Source organism: Salmo salar, chromosome ssa07, assembly GCF_905237065.1.
Source record: "Salmo salar chromosome ssa07, Ssal_v3.1, whole genome shotgun sequence".
Classification (NCBI taxonomy): domain Eukaryota; kingdom Metazoa; phylum Chordata; class Actinopteri; order Salmoniformes; family Salmonidae; genus Salmo; species Salmo salar.
In genome coordinates, this window is record NC_059448.1 from 5,779,912 (window position 1) to 5,789,830 (window position 9,919).

General features: G+C 44.0%; 1 non-coding gene across 1 annotated transcript; it reads right to left on the minus strand.

Annotated features, from left to right (window-relative positions):
* Positions 1-323: 323 nt before the first annotated feature.
* Positions 324-431, minus strand: LOC123743874 (U6 spliceosomal RNA). Its single transcript, XR_006770726.1, has one exon. It is a non-coding gene; the product is annotated as a U6 spliceosomal RNA (small nuclear RNA).
* Positions 432-9,919: the final 9,488 nt, after the last annotated feature.

The following is a 9,919-nucleotide window of genomic DNA, read 5'->3' on the forward strand; positions in this document are numbered from 1 at the left end:
ACGCTCTTATCCAGAGCGACTTACAAAATGGTGCATTCACCTTATGATATCCAGTGGAACAACCACTTTACAATAGTGCATCTAAATCTTTTAAGGGGGGGGGGTTAGAAGGATTACTTTATCCTATCCTAGGTATTCCTTAAAGAGGTGGGGTTTCAGGTGTCTCCGGAAGGTGGTGATTGACTCCGCTGTCCTCCAACATGACCACTAGAGGTAGTGAACAGCCAGCCACACAAGTGCCTGCTTTCTCCCACCACACAATGAATACAGTAAACAAAGTTTAATTAAAGGTCTGAAAAAGCCAAAACTACAACCGAGGGGGACAAAACTGGGAACGCTTCACGATTTTGCGTGTCATCTTTGCACAAGGGGCCATGCTAATCTTCTCTGTATCGTTCCAATTTTAGTATATGTGCTGCCGAAGCCAGCACAAATAGTCACTCTGATCAGACATTATTTGTAGGACCAGTCGAGATTAGCAGTCTCATTAACGGTTATACTCTGGAAACACCCTGATAAGACTCACGCATGCTTAAAACAATCAACACATCTATATACACACACAGAGCTCTCGGAGTTACCATCTAAAAGCTTCTACCAGTTGCCTTTAACCGAGCAGTAGGGCATGCTGGGGGTTATGTAGAGTAGCGGTAGAGTGACTGGTGTGGTTTCCCCCTCCTCCCTTCATAAGTCTTTGCTCTGCTAGTAGAAACTAAACTGGTCTGATATCTGTATCTAGTAACCACTTCTACTCAGAGCTGAGAGGACTTGGGCTTAGTGTGTGTGTCCCCGTTGAACTCACATTTTTAAAACAGCAGAAAATCTTACCAACAAGAGGGGCAACTAAACTAAAATACATTGGCGTTCAATACTCACACGACTCACCATCTTAGGATGTGTTTTAATTTAAAGCCTGTCCTCTTTGACGTCCGCTGGTGCAGTACTGCTTTTCTCCGCCAGATGGAGCTCCATTCACCGCAAATAAGACTTGAAGGTGCAGCGCAGAGGGATGATAAGAGCTGTTCCATTGAACCTACGAAACACCTTTGCCAGAGAAATGTTATTTATTTGTCACGTTTGACATCACAGTTCTACAATTTAAAACGAAATACAAACCATATTCAAATAAAACAAGAAATAATAGGAGTCAGTCTGCGCTGTTTAAAATGTTCTGTAAACCTAAATAGCGTTTGTTCCAGGTAACAAAATCAGAATACTGGAGAAAGAGGTAGAAATAAAGCAGTAAAAATCCTAAACCGAGGCTTGCATTTAACCCTCAGTTTGGGATTTATTCCTATTTTTCGACAGCCTGCGTGTTTCCATCTCCTCCCACAAATAGGTCGCAATTGTAAATGCGAACTTGTTCTCCACTGGCCTACCTGGTTAAATAATAAAAACACACCAACCATGTTTCCCTGACTAATATATTCGAAGACAAAGTTGAAAGCAGACACTCTGACAAGACTCCAAAATAGAGAGAAGTTCTTATAAAAATGGTTTGCACTTTACAATTACAGCAGTAAGGAATAAAGCGGCGGTAATGACAATGGTGGGCAGGTAACAAGTTATAACTAACGTTATAACTAACGGTAGCTACTCACACACGTCGGAGCGAAGCTGTCTAATTTAGCTAGTCTGAAGGGAGATGCATATTTACTAACTCTATTTTGTCAATGTACCAATCGGGTTTCAGGAAGAAGCATAGCACAATTACAGCAGCCATGAAGGTTTTAAATGATATCACTGAAGCTCTTGAAAAAAAACAGCATTGTGTCTCACTTTTTATTGATCTCTCTAAGGCTTTTGATACAGTTGATCATGCTATACTGATGCAGAGATTGTCGAGCGTCGGTCTTTCGGAGCATGCAGTTGGATGGTTTGCTTACTATCTGTCTGATAGAACTCAGTGCACTCAATTTGATGGGCTTATGTCTGTTAAATTGTCTGTCTTTAATGGTGTGCCCCAAGGCTCTGTACTTGGTCCTCTCTTATTCACTATTTATATAAATAATTTAGACAAAAATGTCCAAAATGCACAACTTCATTTTTATGCTGATACTGTTATTTACTGTTGTGCCTCATCTCTTACAAAAGCTTTCCAGAACTTGCAAACTGCTTTTTATACTGTTCAACATACCTTGTGTCAATTGAAGCTTATCCTCAATACTGACAAAACTAAACTACTGGTGTTTTCTAAAGCAAGAAATAGACCTCTGAACCTTTCACCTATTACTACCTGTCAGGGCAAGGAGATTGAGGTTGTAACCTCATATAAATATCTTGGAATTTTGATTGATGATGGCCTCTCTTTTAAAATGCATATTCAACAACTTACAAAAAAATTGAAGCTGAAATTAGGATTTTATTTTAGGAATAAGGCTTGTTTTTCTTTTGAAGCCAGAAGGAGGCTAGTATCAGCTACATTTATGCCTTTACTAGACTATGGGGATATTTTATATATGAATGCTTCCGCTCAGTGTTTGAGATCAATTGACACCCTTTACCATGGCACTTTGAGATTTATTTTAAACTGCAAAACCCTTACGCACCACTGCACTTTGTATACCAGGGTTGGCTGGCCTTCTCTAGTCACTCGTAGGCTCAGTCACTGGTATACTTTTATTTACAAAGCCATTTTGGGTTTACTACCTTTTTATTTGGGCATTTTTATTGTTCAGAAATGTGGTGGGTACTCTCTTCGTTCTTTATCCTGCTAACTGTTCCAAATGTCCGAACTGAATTTGGTAAAAGGGCTTTTATGTACTCTGCGCCATCGTCTTGGAACGCCTTACAAAATACTTTTAAACTGGAAGAACTTGTCCCGATTGGTATTTTTAAATCACTGATGAATGATCTTGAGACTGATTCCCTGACCTGTCAATGTTTTTAATTGGGACATCCTACACCCAAGCCATTAGACTGCTGCGAATTTACATTGACCCCCCACTTTTGTACACTGCTGCTACTCGCTGTTTGTTTGTTGCCTATGCATAGTCACTTCGCCCCATCCTACAGTTGAAGTCGGAAGTTTACATACACCTTAGCCAAATACATTTAAACTGAGTTTTTCACATTTCCTGACATTTAATCCTAGTAAAAATTCACTGTTTTAGGTCAGTTAGGATCACCACTTTATTTTAAGAATGTGAAATGTCAGAATAATAATAGAGAGAATGATTTATTTCAGCTTTTATTTCTTTCATCGCATTCCCAGTGGGTCAGAAGTTTACATACACTCAATTAGTATTTGGTAGCGTTGCCTTTAAATATGTTTAACTTGGGTGAAACATTTCAGGTAGCCTTCCACAAGCTTCCCACAATAAGTTGGGTGAATTTTGGCCCATTCTTCCTGACAGAGCTGGTGTAACTGAGTCAGGTTTGTAGGCCTCCTTGCTCACACATTATTTTATAGGCTTGAGGTCAGGGCTTTGTGATGGCCACTCCAATACCGATATAGGACTCGTTTTACTGTGGATATAGATACTTTTGTACCTGTTTCCTCCAACATCTTTACAAGGTCCTTTGCTGTTGTTCTGGAATTGATTTGCACTTTTCGCACAAAATTACGTTCATCTCTAGGAGACAGAAAGCGTCTCCTTCCTGAGCGGTATGACGGCTGCGTGGTCCCATGGTGTTTATACTTGCGTACTATTGTTTGTACAGATGAAGGTGGTACATTCAGGCTTTTGGAAATTGCTCCCAAGGATGAACCAGACTCGTTGAGGTCTACAATTTATTTCTGAGGTCTTGGCTGATTTCTTTTGATTTTCTCATGATGTCAAGCAAAGTTTGAAGCTAGGCCTTGAAATACATCCACAGGTACACCTCTAATTGACTCAAATGATGTCAATTAGCCTATGAGAAGCGTCTAAAGCCATGACATCATTTTCTAGAATTTTCCAAGCCGTTTAAAGGCACAGTGAATTTAGTGTATGTAAACTTCTGAACCACTGGAATTGTGACACAGTGAAATAATCTGTCTGTAAACAATTGTTGGAAAAATTACTTGTGTCATGCACAAAGTAGATGCCCTAACCGACTTGCCAAAACTATAGTTTAACAAGAAATTTGTGGAGTGGTTGAAAACCGAGTTTTAATGACTCCAACCTATAGTCTGTATGTACACTTCCGACTTCAACTGTTCATGTACAGATTACCTCAACTAGCCTGTACCCCTGCACACTGACTCAGTACCAGTGCCCCCTGTATATAGTCTCATTACTAGCCTGTACCCCTGCACACTGACTCAGTACCGCTGCCCCCTGTATATAGTCTCATTACTAGCCTGTACCCCTGCACACTGACTCGGTACCGGTACCCCCTGTATATAGTCTCATGACTAGCCTGTACCCCCTGTATATAGTCTCATTACTACCCTGTACCCCTCCACACTGACTCAGTACTGGTAGCCCCTGTATATAGTCTCATTACTAGCCTGTACCCCTGCACACTGACTCGGTACCGGTGCCTCCTGTATATAGTCTCATTACTACCCTGTACCCCTCCACACTGACTCAGTACTGCTAGCCCCTGTATATAGTCTCATTACTACCCTGTACCCCCTGCATACTGACTCAGTACCGGGGCCCCCTGTATATAGTCTCATTACTACCCTGTACCCCTCCACACTGACTCAGTACTGCTAGCCCCTGTATATAGTCTCATTACTAGCCTGTACCCCTCCACATTGACTCGGTACCGGAGCCCCCTGTATATAGCCTCCACACTGACTCAGTACCGGTGCCCCCTGTATATAGTCTCATTACTACCCTGTACCCCTCCACACTGACTCAGTACCGGTGCCCCCTGTATATAGTCTCATTACTACCCTGTACCCCTCCACACTGACTCGGTACCGGTGCCCTCTGTATATAGCCTCCACACTGACTCGGTACCGGTGCCCTCTGTATATAGCCTCCACACTGACTCGGTACCGGTGCCCCCTGTATATAGCCTCCACACTGACTCGGTACCGGTGCCCCCTGTATATAGCCTCCACACTGACTCGGTGCACGGTGCCCCCTGTATATAGCCTCCACACTGACTCGGTACCGGTGCCCTCTGTATATAGCCTCCACACTGACTCGGTACCGGTGCCCTCTGTATATAGCCTCCACACTGACTCGGTGCACGGTGCCCCCTGTATATAGCCTCCACACTGACTCGGTACCGGTGCCCCCTGTATATAGCCTCCACACTGACTCGGTACCGGTACCCTCTGTATATAGCCTCCACACTGACTCGGTACCGGTGCCCTCTGTATATAGCCTCCACACTGACTCGGTACCGGTGCCCTCTGTATATAGCCTCCACACTGACTCGGTACCGGTGCCCCCTGTATATAGCCTCCACACTGACTCGGTACCGGTGCCCCCTGTATACAGCCTCCACACTGACTCGGTACCGGTGCCCTCTGTATATAGCCTCCACACTGACTCGGTACCGGTGCCCCCTGTATATAGCCTCCACACTGACTCGGTACCGGTGCCCTCTGTATATAGCCTCCACACTGACTCGGTACCGGTGCCCCCTGTATACAGCCTCCACACTGACTCGGTACCGGTGCCCTCTGTATATAGCCTCCACACTGACTCGGTACCGGTGCCCTCTGTATATAGCCTCGTTATTCTTATTGTCTCACTTTTTCATTTTAGTCTACTTGATAAATATGTTCTTCTTCTTTAACTGCACTGTTGGTAAGGGCTTGTAAGTAAGCATTTCACTGTAAAGTCTACACTTGTATTCGGTGCATGTGACTAATAAAGTTTGATTTGATGTGTGAATAACCACAAGGCAAAGCAATTATATCCTGGTACATCAAGCAGGTTGACTTTATTATTGGTAACAATCATCGTTATCAGCAGTATCATCAACATCGTTGACATCACCAACATCGTTCACCAACATCGTTGACATCACCAACATCGTTGACATCACCAACATCGTTGACATCACCAACATCGCTGTCATCGTTATCAGCAGTACCACATACATCATCACCATCAGAGGTATAGTAGCATATTCATGAAATTACATTTATTATCAGAAATATATAGAAGAGCATTACTTTAGTTTGTGTGAATATAAGTGTTGATACCGGTGGGTATTAAAGTAAATACTGTATTGCAGTGTTGGACCATCCATTCATTCCATAGGAAAAGCTGCTGCTGGCGATTTAATTTCAGCCATTTTATCTGACTTAGATCAGTAGCAACCTGATGTCTCGGGAGTCATGAAAGACAGTTACCCAAACCGACTAGCTGGTCAGCACATACAAGATCTGGTATGGAGATTAGTGGAAACCAACCAGGTCAAAATAATCTGTCATTTTAAAATACAGATGATAATCTGTCTGTCCCTTGTATTCCAGGATGGTAATGACCAGTAGTAGAAGTAATATCCAGGATGGTAATGACCAGTAGTAGAAGTAATATCCAGGATGGTAATGACCAGTAGTAGAAGTAATATCCAGGATGGTAATGACCAGTAGTAGAAGTAATATCCAGGATGGTAATGACCAGTAGTAGAAGTAATATCCAGGATAGTAATGACCAGTAGTAGAAGTAATATCCAGGATAGTAATGACCAGTAGTAGTAGGAATAACAGCATTATCATTAATAGTATCCTATATAGAGCAGAGCAGAATAATAACAGTTTAAAATATCAGGAGGAAAAGTTTTTTGACTTGGCGCTTTTTGGGGTCTGACATGGCGCCCGTTTAAAAACTCAAAATCTTCATCCAAGTTGGCCAAACTCTTTTGGCCATAACTGCAAATGGTCCCTCTTTCTCCCCTCAGAACTGTCACACCTCGGGTTTCATCCTGGCTAACACATCCTCATGTTTAGACAAAATAGTGATGTGGACAGCGCTGGACTGTTACAATGACTGGAGAGTGTTATTGGATACAGTGTCATAAACCCATCAGAGACATTACAAAGACTAGGTCAATGGTACCCTATTCCTTATGTAGCCCACTACTTTTGGCCCTAGATGAGGATTACAGATGTTGCATCTTAATTTGAGCCAGTTTGCTACAACAGGAAAATAATCCTTGTAGCAACAGGAAATGTGAATTATTATGTGGATTGTAATTAATGGACATTTTTGTAAAGGTTGATCCATTTTCTTCGTAAGGGAAAATCAAGTCTTAAATTTCAAAGTGGAAATTAGAAACTTCAGAAGCCTAGGGAACAGGGTGCCACCCTGGCCCGAAAGTAGTGCCCTACCTGTCTAGGGAATAGGGGGTGATTCGAAGATTGTCTTCATCGTAGTAATAATATAATTATCATTGTCAACCTGTCAACATTCGTGCTGCAACACAAAGACATTCCGACAGCGTAGCGATGACATCACAGCAACAAAACGGAACTAACGTTGCCTGCACACGTGCGTGGCGACCGGTGTGCGTGGCGACCGGTGTGCGTGGCGACCGGCGTGCGTGGCGACCGGCGTGCGTGGCGACCGGCGTGCGTGGCCAAGTGGTGATCTCATGGGAATGCGCGTATGTGTGTGTGAGATTTATCTTGGCACTGTTCTCAGAAAGAGACAGAGGCGGCGTGTGAATATAACGACACCAAATCAAGGGGAAGGCTCAGTCAGGGCAGTGTGTGTGAGCAAGGACCACATGCTGAAAAAAACAGGTCATCCTCTGTTTGTGGTCAAGTTTGTCATTTAGTAGAATATAATTCTCTCTCTCGTTGGCTAAACATTGGTGGGGCTAGAATCACAGCCTATGCACCTGGGCCACCTCAGACTGTCCTAGAACCATCAGGATCCAGAAATCAATTTTAGTCATTTAGCAGACGCTCTTATCAAGAGCGACTTACAGTAGTGAATGCATACATTTCATATATTTTTTTATGTACTGGCCCCCCCGTGGGAATCGAACCCACAACCCTGGCGTTGCAAACACCATGCTCTACCAACTGAGCTACCAACCACAGATACATTTGATTACTGCCAGGGGGAGGTTGGAGAGAGACGGGGAGCGGCTTGTAACTCAAGCCCAGTTCCTCACCTCGAACTCTGGGTAGATGCAGACAGCGGAGTGAGTGATGGTTCCCTATTCCCAATGTAGTGCCCTACTTTTGACCAGGGCCACATACCATATAAGGGGCAGTATACATACACAGGGCTGTCCCATAGAGCCTCTGGTCAAAAGTAGTGCACTACTCAGGGAATAGGGTGTAATGTGAGACGCCAAGCAGGCAGATAGTGATAACGAGGCTATAGGAGGTCAGAGAGGAAGGATCAGATATCCTCCATTTTGTTTTGCTGTGCTGGGTTGTTGGCTTAAGAAGACAGGGTCCAGTGTGATGGAAAATAGATAGCCTCCTATCTGTAGAGGTGACTGTGAACACACACACACACACACACACACACACACACACACACACACACACACACACACACACACACACACACACACACACTGTTTATAGAAGAACTGGTTCATGATGGCACTCTCAGATGATTGGCTGCTCAGTGTCCATGTCTATCCATAGCATGTTGAGCTGTTTCCAGAATGTTCCATCTATTCCTCTCCTTGGGTTGGTGGAGAATGGGAACTCTCGTTCCATCTGTTCCATGGAAGACAAGATAACGAGAGGAATACACTCTGCTCTGTTTCGTCTTTCATCTCCAGCATCCTGTCTTTTTTTTTTGCCCTCCTCTTCTCCTCTGTCTCAAAAGAGCAGATCCTAAATGGTGGCGTCCGATGTCCTGTCGCTGAAGGCGACATCCCGTACCCCGCAAACATATTTACCAGCCCTCTGGTTGACCTATTTCAGAGAAACTTTTCCGGTCACTAAAATATGGAACAGGGTACAATTTGGGACACAGCCAATCTTTTTAAACAGTCACATACTCCTACAGTATCTGTCTCCTACGGTATCTGTCTCCTACGGTATCTGTCGCCTTCGGTATCTGTCTCCTACGGTATCTGTCTCCTACGGTATCTGTCTCCTACGGTATCTGTCTCCTACGGTATCTGTCTCCTTCGGTATCTGTCTCCTACGGTGTCTGTCTCCTACGGTGTCTGTCTCCTACGGTGTCTGTCTCCTACGGTGTCTGTCTCCTACGGTATCTGTCTCCTACGGTATCTGTCTCCTAAAGTGTCCTTGAAATCTGGAAAACAACATACTTGAACAATATCCTTGCATAGATACTATATCTGGAAAACATTCCAATGTTCAGTCTACTACCCTCCATTTAAAACTACTCTCTCTCTCTCTCTCTCTCTATTTCTCTCCCCCCTCTCCCTCATTCTTTTGGTCCTTTTCTGCAAGTCTTTCGGTCTGCATTTCTCTCTCTCTCTCTCTGTGCCATATTATCAGACCTCTCTCTCTCTCTCTCTCTCTCTGTGCCGTATTATCAGACCTCTCTCTCTCTCTCTCTCTCTGTGCCGTATTATCAGACCTCTCTCTCTCTCTCTCTGTGCCGTATTATCAGACCTCTCTCTCTCTCTCTCTCTCTCTGTGCCGTATTATCAGACCTCTCTCTCTCTCTCTCTCTGTGCCGTATTATCAGACCTCTCTCTCTCTCTCTGTGCCGTATAATCAGACCTCTCTCTCTCTCTCTCTGTGCCATATTATCAGACCTCTCTCTCTCTCTCTCTCTGTGCCATATTATCAGACCTCTCTCTCTCTCTCTCTCTGTGCCGTATTATCAGACCTCTCTCTCTCTCTCTCTGTGCCATATTATCAGACCTCTCTCTCTCTCTCTCTCTGTGCCGTATAATCAGACCTCTCTCTCTCTCTCTCTGTGCCATATTATCAGACCTCTCTCTCTCTCTCTCTGTGCCATATCATCAGACCTCTCTCTCTCTCTGTGTCGTATTATCAGACCCTCTCTCTCTCTCTCTGTGCCGTATTATCAGACCTCTCTCTCTCTCTGCGCCGTATTATCAGACCTCTCTC